Source organism: Protopterus annectens, chromosome 3.part1, assembly GCF_019279795.1.
Source record: "Protopterus annectens isolate FY-2018-M chromosome 3.part1, PAN1.0, whole genome shotgun sequence".
In the NCBI taxonomy this organism is placed as follows: Eukaryota; Metazoa; Chordata; order Ceratodontiformes; family Protopteridae; genus Protopterus; species Protopterus annectens.
The window spans coordinates 1,277,076,134-1,277,097,152 of record NC_056732.1 but is presented as its reverse complement, the minus strand read 5'-3'; the positions used below and the strand labels follow the sequence as shown (position 1 = coordinate 1,277,097,152).

General features: G+C 36.7%; 1 protein-coding gene across 1 annotated transcript in view; it reads right to left on the bottom strand.

Annotated features, from left to right (window-relative positions):
- The window catches only part of ZC3H3 (zinc finger CCCH-type containing 3), a 3,466,749-nt gene that overhangs the window by 1,108,768 nt on the left and 2,336,962 nt on the right, over positions 1 to 21,019 (bottom strand). The gene's annotated exons all lie outside the window — the stretch shown is intronic.

Genomic DNA, 21,019 nt, shown 5'->3' with positions numbered 1-21,019 from the left:
TCTTACTAGGGAGCTGGCGAGCAAGGGAGCGACCAGCCCTGGACTGTCTGTGATCTCTGTGTGCTCTTAAGGGAAATTGCACTTTTCTGTGCGTATTTGTTATTCTTTCATCATATATGAGACACCCTCTCTGGTGTTAGTGGTGAGGATTGAGGCTTGTTGATTGCTGGGCCAGGGCACGGGCATCACACATTTTATATATATATATATATATATATATATATATATATATATATATATATACATACACACACACACACACACACACACACACACATCTATATATATATTTATATATACATGTGTGTGTGTGTGTGTGTGTGTGTGTAAACACTCTTTTGAAACACTGGTTAATCACAGGAATGTTACTAAGTGATGGTTTTATATTGTGCTTATCAGTTTAGTGCTATGTTATGATAACTTGATCTATACAGTTCTCTATATACACTGTATTATTGTGGATTTCTATCAGTATGCCTCCTGCTAACCTACTTTCAGCTAACACTTGCAAACATTTTTAGCAGCTCACTTTCCCAATTTTCTCTTGCTCTGACTGACTGTGGTCCTTCCTACATCTCTTTGTATTATAAGTATTAATTCTAATGCCTCAAATATAATATGACAGTTCAGTACAGTTTCTTTCCATTCAGAGCCTGGGGTCACTACTTCCAACCCAGATACTGTCTAAGATCTGCCACAAGGCCCAGCTCCTGAATATTTTCATTGTGAATTGTGTTTCTGTACAATGTAAGCAAATCATACCGCTCAACCACTTAGAACAAGAAATCTGGATAAAGCCTGATGTAATGGGACACAAGGGCCCAAAAATAGGGGCAGATTTTAAATACTGCTCTTATAAACTTAGAAAGTTGTTAGAATAACATGATTTGTGCTTGCATGCATTTTTTCTTAAGGATATGAAATCTGAAACTCAAATGTATGCTATTATTTAGTTACTTCAGTCCTCAGATCATCCCAGTGAATTGCCAGAAACCCACACATTTTATGAGGAACAGACCAAAATATATGGCAAACATCTGGACATTTGAGATCTATGAAGCAAATTTAACTTTGAGAACCTTGCTGTGTATTAACGTCATCTAGTCAAAATACGTACCTGCCTATGCTTTTTAACACCTCCCTTCAACACAGTTGTCCTTGCACTCTAAGGGCCACTTACTACGTTGACCACTCTGCATTCAGGAAATGAAAGAAAAACTGTTCTACTTGATAGTTCTCTGCTAATTACTTCTATTGCTATAGACTGATTACTCTCTGTTATAAGTTGACCTGAGGTTGGATGCTTGCTCAGATCAGCTTCACTTTGCTCCCCTACTCTACCCTACCCAATTACCACTCATACCCTCCTACTCTGCTATTACATTTCCTACACACACATAACACTTGTGATCCCATTTCATAACCCCCCAATCAACCTTACTTTCATACAAATATTCCTGTTTATTGTTACCTAATTCTAACTTCCATTTAATCTTTTAGCATAATTACCAACTACCTTTCTCCTTTCTGTGCTGCTTTACTCTATATACATTCATAGGTGCTGGTAGGGAGAGGTGTGACTATCTAATCTATGGTTTATCTTCTACTTTTTCCAAACAAACCCTCACTTTTTCCTATTTTACCTACATTCTCAAACTCTAGCCTTTTAAGCCCCCCATTCCTTACATTCCAGAAAAGACACTAGAACAACCTTTAAATAAAATACTTCTTTCTTACCTAACCACTATCAGTTTTCAGACTCCACCACCACCAAATATCCTTTTATCCTGCAATTTCCTTTTCCCTCTTGATCCCTACTTCATTACATGCCATCTACAACACAGATCCCTTTACTTAATCATGCTATTACTCGGCTTATACTCTACTCTTTTTTTGGTACTGTGTCAACTTTTAACTTACCATAGCTCTATAATAGATCTCAACATACCTTCACCTCTGTCTAAACCACCTATTCATACTTCCTTCCTACACACTCCATATATTGCACCAACCCTATTTAATGATGCCCTTCACCTTTAATCCAAATATAGATTCATTATATTTAAACTCAAACCAAAACAAAATTAGGTGGAAAAATACTCTCCAAAAACAAGCATCAGTAATTCACCAATATGCTAAAATCCTTCTAGGAGGAGACATTCACCCTAATTCTGGCTCTACCAATCACAATAAATATTAAGACAATTATTTCTCATACACTACTCTAACCCTAAAACAGCAAACCCCTAACCCTGGTAATCTAACTTTTACTGACATAAATGTTAGAAGCACAAGAAATAAAACTGCTGAACTATATGCCTGGATTATCCAACATAAACCCAATATTCTTGCTGTAACTTAAGCTTAAATGACTCTGAAATTATACCTCCTGGCTATAATATCATCCCTAATGACTGTATAAAGAGGAATGATGGTGGTATTGCTTTAATATTTCCCAGCAACTATCACATTTTTCCTTACAACAAACCAATACCAAAATTAAATTCAGCAGAGCTGCTTACAACATTCCGAAAAAAATGAAACAATTATAAATAAATATGTATTACTGTTCTTTACATCCCTATTGGTGGCAGTACAGCTATACTGAAGACATCCATAACAATTCCACAAGAAATACTACTACTAGGTGATGTGAAGGTCAACTGAATGAACAAATTCCAGCTCCCCTACATCTAGTGTGAACTTATTTGGTTTCACACAACTAATTAATAGCTCCACACTTTAAAGCAAGGCATCAAATTCCCTACTAGACTGGATCCTAGTATCGGACCCTAGCAAATACATCCTCTCAGGTACAATGTCTGACTGCATCAGTGATCATCTACCAATCTATACAACTTCCACTTAAACAGCATTTTTATAAAACAACACACAATCTTCCCAAGGTTAAGCCATAAATATTCATTACTAACTGATTATCTATTAACTGGAACTTTCTAAAATCCTCCCCTTAGACAATGTGTAAATGAATTCAATACAACTTTTCTGAATATCCTAAATAGCCTTGCTCCTAGAAGGAAGAAACTAAAAACAATGCAATTGGTCTGTCCGCAAAGAGCAGAATACTAATGCAGGATAAAGAAAAAGCATGGAAAGAATGGCAAAAAATATAAAACACCACAATATCTTGAACAATTCAGAATGCTTTACAATCATACTAAAAAAGAAAATTAATGAAGACAAAAACTATCTTATAATTACTTTCAGAATATAGACCAATAAAAAGTGTTAGGCGCCAATCCAAAACTCAAAAACCAAAAAACAGTGCCTTTGACCAAGAAATACTCCTCCAAACTGGATAATTCCACTAGTTTTATTGACAGAGAAAATCGACATAAACACTGTTTCCACTCAATTTGTGTTTTCGTCCAAACAGGACTTCATCAGATAAAATCGAATGTCAAATAAATCAATTATATACTTTTACCAAGTTAATTAATTCAAACCAATCCAATGAAAACCCTCTATTTCATTTAAAATCAACAAATCAACTTCTGTATGAGGATTCATGAATATTCATTAGTTGAATATATGAAAAAAGTGCAATAGTGCTTATATACCTTTACCTATCTGAAATACAAAGTTTTTCCTAAAAATATTCATCAATATGTAAATGAATATATAAAATCTTTTTCGTCTGATAAATACATTAAAACACATTAGTTTTAAAAAAGACTTTCATGGAATTTGAAAATGAATAAAAAAATATACTTTCAGAATATAGTAAACTTAACCCTAAAAAATTCTGGACAGCCATTAAAGAAAAAGAAATCTTGCATCTGGGTCATCAATTCAACCCTAACGTCTCATCCAATAACTCATCACTCAAAATCGCAACACAATTCAAATCTTACTTCACAGATTGTATATCATCTCTAACCAAGGATTCCCCAACATCTAATCCTAACCCGACCCAGCAACCTTGTAGCACTACATCCACTTTCACCTTCAAACCTGTGCCCACAACCTATATAACGCTATCCTTAAACAAATTCAAACTATGTTCTTCTTCAGCAGATAACCTTCCAAGTGAATACCTTAAAACAGAAGCCGATTGCATTGCCTAAAGAGGTTAATCAAGGAATCCCACTTTCCCTGCCTCTGCCCCCCTCCCCAAAATGTATGCCAAAACAACTGTTAAACTATATCCTGCAGGAAGAACTCCTACCGCCCCACAACATGGCTTCTGTCCTTCCCATAGTACTAGCACTGCACTTCTAATCCATATAGATACTGTCAATAAAGCTAGAGACAAAGGCTAACTAGTCTCCTCCTAATTTCTAGAATTGTCTAAAGCCTTCTACACAGTTTGCCACACCATCAGCATTCTCACCAACACCTTCCACACATCCATAAACAGGCTTCCCTAATATAGTACATGGATTACTCCACACTCATTTGAATATCTGTCGTGGCACCCCCCAAACATTGTAATTCACAACTCACGCTCAACCCTAAGGAAAAAAAATGCTATTTTCTTCCCACATCCCTCTGCCATGAAAAAAAACAAAATGTAAAGTTCTCTCTCTTGATAATACAACCTTTGAAGCCACTTCTCATAGCAAATTATTAGAGACAATAGTGGATGAAAATCTTAAATTCGACCTACATATACAAAATTGGGTACTTGCATATTATCGCAACCACATTCTCAGTGACTCAACTCACCTCTGATAAATCCTGGCAGACGTTCAAACTAACATTTGGTTTGGGAAGGAAATTCAACTTTTTTACGATGTAATGCTTGTAACACTAATTATATGCATATCGATAACATAATCATGCTTTAAAATGTTTTGTTACTCACCATGCAAGTGGTACTGTATCATCACTATTTTTCCTATTTTTTTCTACTGAAAATCCTGTTCATATTCCAGTTAGCTTTCAGTTTAGTTAGTGTTTCACTTGTTAAGTGACATCCGTTGATTACGGAAATCTTTTAACTGTTGCTATCCGTCATGTACAAAATAAAAAACGTATTTCTTAAAAAAGAAAGAAAGATGCTGGTAGACCCCCTAAAGCTGATGCCATCAGAAGCTAGACCTTTAACGAGCTACAGTTGAACTATTTCCTGATTTTGCTGAACAGTATGTTGGTAAAAGTGTTACACATACCTCAAAAACTCCGAGTTCAGGAAATGTGGAGAAACACATAACATAAATAATGGTTGGGATGAGGGTAGATAATCAAAAATCTGTGATAGATTTTTACACATTGTTCTTATAAACTTGGAAAGTTGGTAGAATAACATGGCTTGTGTTAGCATGCGTTATTTTGAATTATATGAAGTGTACATGCAAAGGTATATCATTTAGGGGCTTTAGTCCACAACGACTGCCAGAAAACGCATGTTATTAGGAACAACCCAAGAAATATCAGGTAAACATCAGGACATTCTGCGAAAAAATAGAAAACATAGATGTCGTAGAACTGAAGCATTTACTAATGATAATACATTGATAAAAATATACACATGTACTTCACTTACAACCAAAACAAAAAAAAAAAAATAACAGGACGAAGAAGCATTCAGTTTAAAATGTGTTTTCAGAAGCCTGTTGCTTTCCCGAACAAAATGACTGCTTGAAGGGCTGCCAGAAAATATCAGCAGTGAATCGCTGAGAATGTGGTTGCGATAATAAGTAAGTACCCAAACTTGTATAAGAAAACTCATCAAAAACCACAGACACTTTATTGAGCCAAAAACATTCTCACCGGCACAACTAATACACTTGCCACTACTTATTTCCTCCCCAAACTTCTTTATGGTGCTTCCATCCTTACTTACCTTCAAGTATCAGAAAAAAAAAAAAGAACAATGCTATAACAAAGATGCAAAATTTGCAGCAAATATCTCTTTCAAAACCTACCACTCTATAACACTAAAAAGCCAAAATTGGTTATAACCACTCCATCAACGAACATATACACAGCTTCTTACCACCTGTAAAATCATCCAGAATCTACTTGCTTGTCCATCACTAAACTTTCTGCACAACTATGTTCCAAGTCAGTCATTAAAATCCACTGACCAAAAACTCCTGCCTATCCACAAGCCTATCAAATATGCTGGGCATTGTCTGCACTCATCCCATGTTGTTAAGGCCTAGAACTCCTTATCTCTAGCCATCAGGTCAATACCCTCCCTCCCAACTTTCAAAATCATTCTAAAAACTTCCTAGCCAAAAGCTAGCTCTGTTCTTACTCAACATCAGGATAAACTATATCCCTAAATGTGGACAAATACCTATTGATACCACACATATTCTTACTCTCCCCTTCTTCATTCACTTCCTTACTTCTATCAACTTCTCTCCCCTGGCTTTCTCTCTAAATATACCACACGTTTGCTTCTCTCTCACTTCGTATTGCAATTCCTGTTTGTATTATATGAACTTACCTTTAATTTCTCTATAAACTGGCCAAAATTTCTCCAACTATTATATCATTGTCATATAACTTACATCTATTCTTAACCAATGTTTTCAAATTATGTGTAATTTCGTATAATTATGTTGTGTATTTGTCTTTTTGTATTTTTAAAGACTGTAAATTATTGTTCTTAAAATGTCCTGTAATACTTTGGAGCTTTTCTCTCTTGGCCTCCAAAACAGGCTCCTACCCAGCTGGACTTTCACAGTAATCAAATATCAGTAAATAAATATATAAATAAAGTTCTAAAACTCCTATGTATTGTAATATATTCTTACTGTTAACTCATTCAAAATAAATGCAATGTGGAGCTTTTTCCCCAAGGCCTATACTAAATAGGGGCTTAGCCCAGTTGGACTTTCCTAGCAAACAAAGGCAAATAAAATTTCTTCAGAAAGGGTATTTTTTTTGTCAATTTCATGGTCAAAACTCTCTGGGATTGGGGTGGGTGGGTCAATGTGATGGGATCAGATTCAGAAGTGACCTACTTTTATCGCTTAAGACCACAATGACAATCTTATGTGATTTTTGCACCTGAATAAGTTATTATATTCTCTAACCGTTTTGCTAACAAATGTCAAAGGGAAAAGACATATGGTCTTTTGTACCGAACTATTAAGTGCAGGATACCTCTGGTATTTGACAGTAATAGTGAGGCTGCCGCATTACCTTCAGTTTCCATTGGGGGAGTACACAGATGTTCTGCAAAGTGGAGAATACAGTACATTTTCAATATCTCTATATTAAGTAAACTCTGTATATATTTTTCCTGAATACAGAAGTATTTTATCACTAGATTTACATTTGTCTACCCCCCACAAATTCAGAATCAGATGGAGTGATGCATATTAGATGAAGATAAATCTGGGTATATCCATGCATATAAAATAAACTAGCTTCATTCTGTAGCTCAGAGTAACAGTATATTTTGCTAAGAAAGATACTTCGAACTGTCAAGCTGTTTCACATATATGGCCCTAAACTTTGAGGTATGATCAGCATGCTTACTTTTATTTATTTTTTATATATTTATTCTTTGCTAACCAGGTTAGTCCCAATAAGCTAGTAGCCTCTTTTCAAGGGAGACCCAAGGTGGCACTTACACTATAAGGGGAATTTTGTTCATTTCAACGAGGAACTTCCCCTACTCACAGCTCTGAAGCAAATGAATGAGCATTCACATCCCGTTCCTACTGCAGAGGCAGCTAGGAAAATGGTTCATGATGTGGAAAACATGGCAGAAGGGACAGAGGCAAATGTCAGTACTGTGGAGAGTACCAGTATGATTGTTGAGGGTTCTGAAGTCGTTTTATCATCAAAACTTGTTTGCTGAAACAGAAAAAAAAGGAGTTGACAAGCGAATCTTGTGTAACTACAACCCTTCAGTTGGGAGGGTTGCAGGATGATACCCTGAAAGAAATATTGTTGCAGAGTGAGCCAGAAAATAAAGGAGATGTTTTCTGGGATGACATTGTGGACAAAATACAAAGAGATGAAGCACAGTCTATCCTAAAAATTTATGGTGAAAAGGAAAGAATATCCTATGCAGAAAAAGTGAAAGAAGGTGCCAGGGGCGGAACAGCAAAAAACAAAGCAGAAGAGTAACTGAGGTGGAAGTATGTGGTGAGGATTCAGAATAAAGGAGGAAAAGGAACTATATGTAGGTATGAAGTTTGGGACAACTTAATGGCTCCTTCGGGTGTCAAAGAACAGCAGGTAAGAGCTTTTATTCTTACATTTTGTGACATTATATTTGAGACTGCTTTTGCAATGGAAAATTTCCTTGGGAAATATGAAAAAAGAACCTTAATCCTTGGAACTTGTATGTAAAAAAAGCATTTAACAGAAAAACAAAAAAGAAGATTTGTGTACAATTTTGAACAGAAGTAGAATGAGAGACTTTAAAAGGACATTTGAAATGTTTATATAAAGAAATACTGGACATTGCAAAAGTTTAGGACAAAAGTGGTTTCTGGACGGGTGAATGGGAATGTAATGTTGTGCTAAAGATAGAAATGGACAAAATCATACATATCCTAACTATGATAAATGTTGAAGGAAATATGGGAGTGATAAAATATTGGGGACAACCTAGAACATTTTTTGTGGAAAAGGGCATTTAATAAATAACTGTGACAAAAAGAAATGTTATATATGTGGGAATGTGAGTCATGATGCAAGAAAATGTGAAATTAAATTTTATAAACGTAATAAAATTGGACATTTGGCTGCTCAACTTGGTCAATGTCTTTGGAGTCAGTCACCAGAGCTGTGGATGAAGGCAAGGTGGTTCATACAGCCTACCTTGATCTGGTCAAGGCCTTTGATACCATTCCCCACACAGGAGTCACAGAAAAACTCACTAAGCTAGGCATCAACCCTATATCACTAGGTGGGTTGCAAACTGGCTCACAGGTAGAACCCATAGTGTGAAAGTAGCTGACTCCAAGTCAGACTGCTGACCAGTCATGAGTGGAGTCCCACAGGGTTCGGTCCTGGGTCCTCTCCTGTTTGGTATCTACTTCTCTGAAGTCCAGGCCAACATGAAGGGACTCTGGCTGACGAAGTTTGCAGATGATTGCAAATTAGGAGCTATTATTAACTCCCCAAGTGATGTTGACATCCTACAGAAAGGCCTCACTGAGACCAATGACTGGTGTCAGAACCATGACCTTAAACTCAATGCCAAAAAATGTGTCATCATCCCCTTTGGGAAAAACCCATTTCCCATGAATTACCACATCCATGGTAGTCTACTGAACATAGAAGGCGTTATAAGAGATCTGGGAACACATGTTGACAGCAAACTCTCTTCTGACCACCACATTGCCACTGTGGTCAGAAAGCCCTTCTATGTGGCACATCTCATTACTAAGGTTTTTACATCCAGGAAGAAAGAGGTCATTGTCTCCCTCTACTCTTCCCTCATTAGGCCAATCATTGAGTTCAATGCCCCATTTGGCATGTACCTCACTAAACACCTGCAACAACTGGAGAGGCCACAAAAGTACCTCACAGAGAGGATCTTAGGCCTTAAACATTTGTCCTATATGGACATACTCAAAAAACTCCAACTATTCTCAGAGTCATACTGCCTACTTAGAGGCAATCTCTGCTTGACTTACGAAGCCATGTCTGACCCACCTCTGTTAGAAATGCTACATCTAAAGAAATCCCAATCCCTCCACACCACACACTCCAGAGACCTGAACCTCATTAGCACAATCAACAGAACATACTGGAGGGACAGGTTCATAACCCAGAGACTGGCCAAGCTATGGAATAGACTTCCCAAACATGTTAAGCAGAGCATCTCACTGGCCCTCTTCAACAGAAATCTTGATGACTGAATGGGAAATAGAAAATTCACCCCAGGGATCACTCCAGTGGCTTTACTCGACAGAGGCACTGGGTACTAAGGTCGGGTGGCACGATGCCAGGGTAATCCTATGGGGTAGGCTTGTAAAGACTCCAGGGCCATTAGCCTAGTATACACCTATGAACCTATTTATGGATGGATTGTAACACTGAAAATAATAATAAGAGTTAAGGAAAAAGAGAAGAGAAAGAACAATGAAAAGAAACATTAGACGTGGGGAGAATAGAACATAAATTAGATAAAGAAAAGGAGAAAAACGTAATAGACAAAGGTTCTGAAATAAGTTATAAGGAATATATCAATTGGGAAGCAGTAAAATAAAAATGAATTTTACTGGTAAAAGGGAAAAAGACAGGAAAAGAAAAATGAAAGGCATCATTATAAAAGGAAAAGAGAAAGGAAATGCATAAAAATAAAATAAGATTATAATTTCTAGAAAGTTAAGAAAAGGTTAGAGTACTTTCTGTGAATATGAATAGTTTTAGGAATATAGTGAGGAGGACAGGAGTTTTGAAATCATGTAATAAATGTGATGCAGATGTAATTGTTCTAGAAGATACAATGTTCTTAAGAAGTGAAGAAAGATTACAAACAGAAAAGTTATGGGGGGGGGGGTAAGATAATTTAGAATTTGGGAAATGACCAGTGTTCTGGAATAGGAACTTTACTAAGAATGGAAAGATTAACTTACTGTGGACTTAAAATGGAAAAAACAAATACATAGAATTATAGCATTAGATGATTATTTTACTTGTAAAAAACAGGGTTTATTTTACCAGATTTCAGATTATGTAATAATAAATAAGAATATTTTAGTGACATGAGATTTTAATTGTGATTTAGGAGTAAAAGTTAAAATGAAAGGAAATGATGTAAGAAAAACATCAGAAGTTATGAGATGATGTAAATTAATACTCTGGGATAAAAATTTGTGGACTTACAGAAGGAGTACTTACAGAAGTGAAATAGATTATTTCACAATATCAGAAAGATTAAACATAGGGGAGGCAGAAACAACTGAAACAGGTTTTTCAGATCAAGCAATATGGATAGAAATAAAGGAAAATAAGGAATACATAAAAATACTCAAAGGATTAAAAGGATAAATAAGAAAGCATGGGATGAAGAAGGAAAGAAATTGATAATGCAGCTATGGAGGGATCATATATTACAATGAGAACATTTTACAAAAAAAATTGGTCTCAATGGTGGACTCTTTAATATTAAATATAAAAAAGTATTTACAATGGCAGTATAATGTATGAAAAGTGGATAGAGAAAATATAAGAGCACATAAAGCAGCACTTTAACACTTAAAAAATAATGACAAAATTATGATAAAGAAAAAGAATTATACAGAAAAAAAATGAAAATTAAAGAGTTATTAGTTAAACAAAAATACTTTCTACATGGGAAAAGATAAATTATACTGGCATATTTAAGTAGAACAGGAAAATAAGATAGTATAACCACAGAAATGAAAAGGAAAAATACAAAACACAGGAACACTTTATGAATATTGCAGTGGAATATGTACAAGACATGTTTAAAGAAAAAAAAAACAAGAAACTGAAGACAATATGGTAAGTAAAAACAGTTTATAAAACAAGAAAATAAAGAATATGAAAAAGGGATTTCCCTACATGAGCTAGATAAAGTACTAAGGCAAGTGAATATAAAATCGGCTGCAGGACCAGATGTTATAGGTTATGAAATGAACAAAAATTTAATGGATTGGCAAAAGGAATATTCCTTAAAGATGTTGAATGAATGGTTAAATGAAGATTTCATTTACAAGAACTATGTACTGGAATAATTTATCTGGAATAAAGACGAAAAAATATAATGAAAACCTGGAGACCGATAGCAATGAACAGTAATGATTACATGTTTTTTATGAAAATAATACAGAAGAGATTTGAAATTAAGATGAAAAGTGATATATGAGGACAGTATATACAACATAAAATGGAAGAGATATCAAGAATTATCAATGACCGTAAGAGAGATGGGATGATATAAACAGAAGAGAAGAAGCTAAACTTACAACAGAGGACATTAATAAGGCATTTGAATCAATAGGACATAACATTTATGGGAAATAATGAAAGAATACAAGTGAGAAAATCAGGAAATTATGTATGGCTGTTTATAGAAATAGAGTAAAATTTTAGTAAATGGCTGTCTAAGGAAAGAGGTACATGTGGGGTGAGGTATAAAACAGGGATGTTCAATGAGTTGTATACTCTTTAGTCTTTGCTTTAATTATGAATGTGACTGTATACAAAGATAGATGTGGATAAAAGAATATTTTACTTAAATGAATGCTTAGAAGCAAAAGGGATGACTTCAAACAGAGAAAATTAAAGGATTAGGAGATGTGGTTAAGATAGGAGTGATATGTTTTACAATTAATTAAATCTCTGTCTTAGATATAAAATTTGGGAACACAAATTTAAATAGAATTCAATGGGAAAATAAACCAAGAGTTAAAAATTTTTTTTTTTTTGGAAAACGTAGATTATCAATTGAGAAAAAGATTCATTGATAAACTTAGTTTTAATGAGAAAAACAGCATATTTAGCAAACGTATTTATGTTGCAAATGGTATGTGAAAAGGAATTATTGCATTTTTTTTCATTTACATGGGTTTCTATACTGAATCAGGTGAAAAGAGGATATCTATATGTATGGGGAAATTAATCCAGTGATATATGTTGCATATAAAATATTAAAGTGGATACATGAAAAAGATGAAAGTTTAGTTTTAAAACATTTAGTTGTTAAGTATGACAAATTTTGGGGCATGGCAAAAAAGCAGTAAGAGAGAAAAAGAAGGTATAAATTAAGAAATGAAATGTCATCAGAAAAAAATATTAATGTGGGAAATAAAAAATTATGAAATTGAAAAGGACAGAAAAATATGGAAAATAATATAAGGCATGATATTACTTTGCTACCCCATGGCAAAAGCTAGCAGAAGATTTTAAAGCTATAAAAATAAGAAATAAATTGTGTAATAAAGTAGATACACCAAGATTTTTTGTGGAGACTGGTAATAAATAAATTACCAGTGAAAGAAAGTATGCCATATAAAAACAAAAGTGAAAGAATATGTCTATATTGTCTATATTGTGGGGAAGAGGAAAGTACTGAACACGTTTTTAAAATGTAAAAAGTAGTGAAATTATAGGAAAGGTTATGGAAAGAAAATTTCTTTGAAGATATAAAAAGTGGATAAGATAAATATGGACATGATTAAATACGGATATTATAATAACAGAATTAAAGAATATGTCAAAAGAATAGATAAGAATTGTTTTGTTGTATGGAATAAAATGATACACTAAATTATGTTCAATGAAAAATGTATTTTGGCAGTGATATTGTGTAAAATCAGATGGTGGTTATGGAAAAAGGAGTGGGGGGGTCCAATAAGTATAAAAACAACATAATAAAGAAAAACATATAAAAAATAAAAAGGAGGGAATGGAGAACTGTAATTTTGTAAACATATTAAAATTTGGTAAATAATGCCTTCTTTGTATGAATAAAGAACTCCTACTCCTTTAGATAGTTGCCATTGAACCTTTTACATCCACGTGAGCTACCACCAACTCAAGCAGCAAGAACTTTTGTTTAATGTCACATCTGAAGGACAATACACTCAGGAGTGCAGCAACCCCTTATGTTGTACTGCACTGTCAGCAATCAACCTACCTTGTGTGGGAACAGAACCTATAGCTTCTGCATCAAAGACAAGTATGCTACCTTTTGTGCCACTGACACAGCACTATCTAATTACTAAGGTACTAGGCTACTCTGTGCTTTGCCATTCAGTTCAAAATAAGTATATGTGGCTTGACATACTGTTGAACAATCCTCCTTTCCTACATACTCCCTCCTGCAAAGCTTGGAGTCCTAGCTTACATTCCTGAAGTATTTTACATGTAGCAAGTGCCATCCAGTCCAAGTACCTTTTATTGCTAAATTTCTACTGTTTGCTGCTTTGTGTGTGTATTTCACTGATTTTTTTTTTTTGTAAAATGATTGGTCTAGCTCTCACTGTTACTGCTAAAAGACTGTCTTGAAATTGCCTTCAGCAAGAGATTTCCAGCTAATTCTTAAAATGGTTTGTGTTAGCACTGCACCTGTGAGTCTCTTCTACTGTGTTTTTCCATAAGAAGGACTAGGTTTATTCATCTTGTGGCAAGCCCTTGCCTAGTCTGAGTTAAAAAACACACAAAAAGGACTCATTATTTTATTGGCCAGGGGGATCATTGTTTAATTTTCGGGGTTTTTTTCTGTGCCGCTATAAATTTTGCACATATATGGGTTAGCAGTGCCCTGTACAACTGCAAACAACTAGAAATTGAAATTTCCCTCTAGAACAGTAAGCTTTGAGGAGCTAGTTGGGCTTCACGTGGTAATACCTACAGATCTAGTAGAATTCATTTTTGCGTAAACATTAAATTTACAAGAAGTTAGCACAGTTTAGCATAACCTGCCAAAAAAAATCACACACAGCCTGCACCACCAAAGCACCATTAATAGCCTTCTAACCTCAATACACAAATCAAAGGACTGGACAGTATGGACATGCAAATTCCTAACTTCTCTGTAGCCAGGCTGGTGGATATGGGCATCTTAAGACAATGTAGCAATTGTCTTATGTTTAATGACAACCACTTAATCCTTAAAGAAGCAGACAGAGTATGTGTTAGTTGTACTTACACAATGACACTGAAGGCTAAACTCTCACATAAAAGTGCACATCAGGTTGTCAGAACCAAGCACACAATACGTACCTCTCAAAGACCACCACACACACACACACACACACACACACACACACACACACACGCGCGCGCTGAGGTACTTAAAAGCAAATCTTCCTAAAAAATGATTGCCTAGAACACCCCTTGTCAAAGCTATGCCTCAAGCCCAAAGGCACTCAGAAAAAAAAATCCTTAACACCTCACATGCTTTCACTCTCAGTGGAGCCCCAAACACTAAGTCCCTAAGGCGAGCAAACACAATTCCCAAGACTCTTGTCATAAGGGACTCTATTCAAAGATCTACTGATGTCCCTCTAACCAGGGTGAACAAGGAGAAGATAACTGTTAGTTACTTATCTGGAGTCAGGATCTGCCAAATCACTCACGAACTCAAGTCATTACACCACAAGTACAAGTATGATTCCATCATAGTCCATGTAGGTGTAAATGACCAGAGATGTACCTCCCTGCACTATATTAAGAGACACATCATGAAGCTTTCAGGCTGTCTCTCTCAGGCTGGTATGAGCCTAGCACTGAGCAGCACATTTGCATCACCAAGGATGATTACAGAATATGAGCAAAGAATGATCGATTTCAACAACTCTTTCCCTTTCTGGTGTCATAAGGAAATCCAATATTTGTCAGCATGGAAGGATGTGGTCTAGTGGCTAAACTTTTACCAACTCCCATAGAGCCTTTTTTTAGGTAATGCCAAACTGACAAAGCTACTGACATAGCAAAATCAATTCAACTGAACCTCAAGGTGTTACTGCTCAATGCCATGCCCTCCTCACAGTCAAGGATATAGACATCTATGCAGTTACCAAGACATGGTTCAAAGCAGTAGAGAGTACCTTGGAAGTATAATGTTTCAGTGCCTTCCTTTTAGACCAGTAGCTGCACAGACATGGGCTAACAATGGAGGTGTCACAAAGTACATCAACAAATATACCTACAGGATGATCAAACAGGATGATATGCTATAGTTCCTCCATGTGCATATCACCATAGACAAAATCCAGTATCTTATCCTAGCTAGCTACAGGTCACCCTCCATGTCACAAAAAAGCTCAAAATGCATACGTGGACCTACATGCATGGAAGACTTTAATTACTCCTCTATGGACTGAGAATCCTAAATGGCTTCGAATCTACCAGCAGGGAGATAACTGGACTTTGTAAATACAACCACCCTTGACCAACTACGGGCTCCAAAATACTGGACCTTGTGCTCACAAATATGGGAGAAAGCTGCACCCACCCCCAATGTCTCGTCCTCCCTGGTAAAGTCTGATCATAAAGCTATCTCCTTCAAAATCAACTTCGTAATCCCATTAAAACCAGTAACAGCTGGGAACTCTCAGAAACTCTATACAACCATGTCAGTGGCTACTCTGCTTACCAGAAGCAAGCCAGGACTAGCCCCAGAAACAAACTGCCCTGGCAGCATTCCAAATTAAACGGGATATACACCAAAAATATATATATATATATGTGCCAAAAATCAGAACGGGTAATTCCAAAAAGCTAAAAACTCTCGCATCAAAGTATATAGACTACTAAGTTAGGTCAAAAAAAACCAACTCTGAATTTAACAAAGCCTCCCAGGTGAAAGATCGCCATAAGACCTTCTATAGCTACGTCATAAACCTCAAGGGCAGCACACAGCACTCTGCTGAATTGGTGATTAATGGTGCCACATTATCTGAGCCTGGCGATACAGAGGACCTGGTAGACAAATTCAGTTCCAACTTTATCCCCCCACCCCAACCCCCCCAAAAAAATACCCTCAAACATACCCCCTCCAAACATACCTAGAGAGCAGGTAGTGGCTGTACTCGCACCGATAATATCCCAGGATGCATCCTGAATAGTCAAACATTGACTTATCAGGACCCCTGGACTCATTATTTAACTACAGTCTTAAAACAGGCTTTGTGCCTAGTTAATCGAAAACTGTGACAGTCATCCCCCTCCATAAGGGAGGACCTTCAACAGATCCTGGAAACTACAGACCCATTAGTCTGATTAGTCTTATTTACAAAGCCATGGAAAGAATTATCATGGAAGTTATCAACAAGGACATAGGAGACCTCCAAACACTGGATACATCCCAGTTAGCCTTGTTAAAGTAAGGTCATGCTCAGTGAATCTGGTGGACTTCTTTGAAAAGGTCACTAAGGCAATGAATGAGGGGAAACGGTGCATACTATCTACCTAGATCTGGCTAAGGCAATTGTCAACAAACCTACAGAACTAGATATAAACTCACTTATAACATGCTGGATAGCTAACTGGCTCATTGATGGGGATTCAGGAGGTTAGAATCGGTGAGACAATCTCCACAAAGAAGCCAGTTACCAGTGGACTTCCAGGGTTCTGTGCTAGGCCCACTCCTCTTTGGCATCTACTTCTCAGATGTCAAAGCTCATGACAAAGGCCCATGGCTAAACAAGTTCGGAGATGACTGCAAACTGGGACAGTCAATGAATCCCCCAGCCCCCAACCAAGACGAGAACACCCTTCAGGAAAATCTGATACAGACAAACACTTGATGTCAAAGCCATGGCTTAAAACTCAGTACCAAGAAATGCATTATACTACCTTTTGGAACGTCTGCCACCCCGACTAACAACATCATCAATAAAACACTCTTAAAAGTTGATTCATGAGTCAGCGAGCGGGGAACTCGTGTAGATAGTAAGCTAAACTGCAACCAACATGTGTCTAAAGTAGTAAAAAATCCTTCTATGTTGCTCAACTTATAAGAAAAGGTGTGACATCCAAGTCCAGAGAGGTCATCATACCACTGTACTCAGCCTTGATCAGACTCATCATAGAGTATAATTCCCCCTTTTGTATGTATGTACCTGACCAGACACATGCAGCAACTGGAATGTCTACAAAGGATCCTTGCAAAAAAAATACAAGGAGTAAAAACAATATCATAAGCTGATCCCCTCAAAGCCCTGTCCTTTACTTAGCATCATACAGACTTCTGAGAAATGATCTTTGCCTGGCATGCAAGGCATCCCTGTACACTGTTTTGAGGAACCTTTTCCACATCAGCAAAATAAACAGCATCAGAGGTACTAGATTAAAAGACCTACATTTTGCATGCCACATAAATAGGACATGTTGGAAAGGCAGCTATGTTTCTCAGAGAATTCCCATTCTTTGGAACAGGTTCCCAATCCATGTGAAGCAGACTTCCTCCCTATCCCTATTTAAGCACAACTTGGATCAATGGATGGGTAACTGGAAATTTAACCCTATATAAATCATAATACCCAAAAACAGCGTTCGCAGCAACTAGGTAACCAAAAACCAAACGGAAACAGCTAACGCCACAGGCTATGTAGTCTTGAGAACCCGTTGACTCCTTCTTTTGATATAATACCAAGGTAACTTCCAGCAAACGATAGCAGCAGCCCTCTGATAGTTGAATTCCACAATTTATTTAAAAACGATACATACACAAACAACGGTTAAGCGCTTTCACCTGTACACAACACAGGCTTCTTCAGTTTTTAAATAAATTGTGGAATTCAACTATCAGAGGGCTGCTGCTATCGTTTGTTGGAAGGTACCTTGGTATTATATCAAAAGAAGGAGTTAACGGTTTCTCAAGACTACACAGCCTGTGGCATTAGCAGCTTCCTATATAAATCATATTTGTGGGTCATATTTGGGTTGTGTGGCTAGACTTAAGGCCCTAGTGGAGAATATACCTATAAATCTTGACATTTTTCAGATGACCAACTTGGTATGTATCTGAATCATATTAATGTTTTGTTATGAAACTACAACCAAATTAATTTCTCAGTAAGAAAAGTGTTATTTTCTAAAATTTTAAATGCCATAACAAAATGCATGCATTCTAAATGTCCAGGTAGACATGCACATACACCTGCTTGCCTTAAGAGCTTTTACAAATTGTTGTATAAAGTGACCCAATTATGTGTCTTGACTTTATACAATCACCATGGAATAATACACAGATGGTAAGATTTGTAGACAGTGTCAGATTCTGGCTTGAAGGTCCGTCAAGAAATGACAAACTACAAAATGTGTTAAAACATTTAGTTCAAAAAGAGTAGCTATCTATGTTTGGAATAAGAAATACAGACATTATCAAAAAAACAAATGCATAGTAGCACTGTAATGTCAGGCCCTAATTATATGGCTATAAAACAGATATTTTTATTTTGCTTTTTAATACTGTAGCACAAAAAATAATATAAAAAAATCAGTGTTTAAAAGAATTATTATAATTATTCACAAGCATCTAAAGTAAGAACGCTTGGATGAAATACATCATGTAACAACAATATGCTCCTATGATTTTGCAATTTATAAACAAAATTATTTTGCTCTATGGTGGTGGTGCTGCGGTAGCGCTGTTGCCTCACAGTAAGACGCTGTCGGTTCGATTCTCAGCTAGAGCGTGTTCTGCTTGGAGTCATGCGTGAATGGGCGTACCTTCATTGAAGGTTGTGCGTCAGGCCTGGCAAGCCGGTACGTAAAAATCAACTGCCAATCATTAGCGGACCAGAGTTCCGCTGTGGCGACCCCTAACCGGGAAAAACCGAAAGACACAAACAAACTTTTAATGGAGTTTTAAAATACATTTCATTACCTGATACAGGACAATTTGAGCCTGAAAGCTTTGGGATTTTTTTAGAGGTTTTTTATGTAATAAAAGATTCAAATGTATAGTGATTTCCATTCCATTTTATTTGTCTCTACAAATTCAATAACATACTCAAGTCTTGACAAAAACAACCACCCTGATCCTAAATGATGTAACATATGCAAATCAGTCTTCCTTCAAGCAGAATAATTCTGGCTTTCAGAGCAGATTGTGCACTGCAAAGATGACTTCTGCATCGACTCCCTCAGTAAAAGTCCTCTACTAAGCATCAAAACTAAATCTTAACACATAATAACTAAAAAGCAATTTATTATGGTTTCTGTGATTATCAGCGTCTAATTCTACAAACACTGTGTTCTTTCCTTGAAAATTTCATGAGAATAGGGGGGAAAAAGTCAGTCTTATGTATAGGAAGCAAATAGCCAGAGAAAAGTACAGTTTTGTACCTACCATAAATGTAGATGTCCGATAAGTATGCATCGGTAGTCCTAACATATGGGTTGTCCTGCCTCAGGCAGCCCTTCGGTCGGCCGGATTCCAAAGCCTGGGTCTGGCCTCGGCTGATGTCGCACTTCACCCGACGTCACAGCTGCTGGGGTATAAAGGCATCAGCCAACGCCATTTTCCTCAGTGTTTCTTGCCCCAGATGCCAGGTGCCCTCTAGGAAGGCTAAATTTGGATAAATGCAAATAATTCCAAACAGTAGAGAGCAAACAATATATATATATATATATATATATATATATATATACATATATACAAACAAATACACCATAATAGATTCCCCCAGCTAGCTAAAAGAGGGGTAAATACCCTAGGAATACCACAGAGGGGAAGGAGGGTGGGTAATCCTGACTGCAGATGCATACCTATCGGACATCTACATTTATGGTAGGTACAAAACTGTACTATGTCCTTCAAGGATGCATCTGCAGTCCTAACATATGGGTAGAATACCATAGCCAAACTGGGGGAGGAGGCACTAAGATAAAGATGGTGTAGTTAAGATCCCTTGCAAAACAGCAGTTGCAAAACCTGCTCGGGATCTAGAGTATAACGGAAGATTATAATGCTTGGCAAATGTATGCACGGAGCTCCAAGTAGCAGCTTCTAAAATGTCTTTGGTAGCCACTCCTCGTAGGAAAGCTGTAGTGGTGGCTGTAGCTCTTGTGGAATGAGGTCTGATATTTGCAGGAGTTGTCTTTCCATGAAAAGAGTAACAAAATCGAATGCAATTTCCTATCCATTTTGAGATTGTCTGTTTTGAAATTGCTTTTCCTTGCATTCCTGTTGCATATGCTACCAGAAGCTGGTCAGTTTTTCTGTTGGTCTTAGTTCTGTCCAGATAGTAGCGTAATTGTCTGTGCACATCCAAGGTATGTAGCAGTCTTTCCCCCGTTCTGTGGGTTGGGGAAGAATGTAGGTAAATGAATCGCTTGGTTCAATGATACTCTGGAGACCACTTTTGGCATAAAGGTAGGGTTAGTTCTCAGAGAGACTCTATCCTGATGGAAGATAAGGAAGGGTTGTACTGCCATTAATGCCTGTAACTCAGATACCCTTCTTGCTGAAGTGATTGCTAGCAGGAAGGCAGTTTTCCAAGACAAGAACTGTAATTCTGCTGTTGCTGCTGGTTCAAAAGGGGGAAGTGTTAACTTTTCCAGCACAAAGTTGAGATCCCATGTAAGTAAAGGTGGTTTCCTTGGAGGTTTTACATTTTTGATTCCTCTCAAGAACTGCCTGAGTAGAGGA